Source organism: Anneissia japonica, unplaced genomic scaffold, assembly GCF_011630105.1.
Source record: "Anneissia japonica isolate Jap-2015-1 unplaced genomic scaffold, ASM1163010v1 scaffold152846_len533_cov66_single, whole genome shotgun sequence".
Lineage (NCBI taxonomy): Eukaryota > Metazoa > Echinodermata > Crinoidea > Comatulida > Comatulidae > Anneissia > Anneissia japonica.
In genome coordinates, this window is record NW_022731340.1 from 1 (window position 1) to 533 (window position 533).

Consider the following 533-nt stretch of genomic DNA (forward strand, 5'->3'; position numbering starts at 1 on the left):
GGTTATTTTACAAGAACATTATTTTTTAGGCCTGCAAGTTTTTGTTATTGCTTCAAAATAGAAACGCTTCATTTATATTATTTATACTTTGCGTTTTGTGTGATTGGTTGTTAGTGGTTATACGAAATTCGACAAAGAAAATCAATAATTATATTATTATGATATGAGTTTGCGTCAGGAAATTATCATTGGAGTGATGTTTTGCCCTACCTGACGTGTAATCGTACTGAATACTAAGTACCGGTACGTCCCCAAATAAGCGAAAAAAAGTAATTCGGGTGGGAATCGAACCCACGACCTCCAGGTATCTAGCCTGATGTCTTAACCACTAGACCACCGAGCTTGCGCTTGGTGACTAGTGATGAATTCGAGTAGCAGCGGGTACTGCAAGTGTTATTGTGATATGAGTTTGCGTCAGGAAATTATCATAGGAGTGATGTTTTGCCCTACCTGACGTGTAATCGTACTGAATACTCAGTACGTCCCCAAATACTAGCGAAAAATTCGCAAGTAATTCGGGTGGGAATCGAACC

The 533-nt window shown here is 39.0% G+C and overlaps 1 non-coding gene across 1 annotated transcript; it reads right to left on the bottom strand.

Annotated features, from left to right (window-relative positions):
• Positions 1 to 270: 270 nt before the first annotated feature.
• Positions 271 to 343, bottom strand: Trnas-aga. The gene has a single exon. It is a non-coding gene; the product is annotated as a tRNA-Ser (tRNA).
• Positions 344 to 533: the final 190 nt, after the last annotated feature.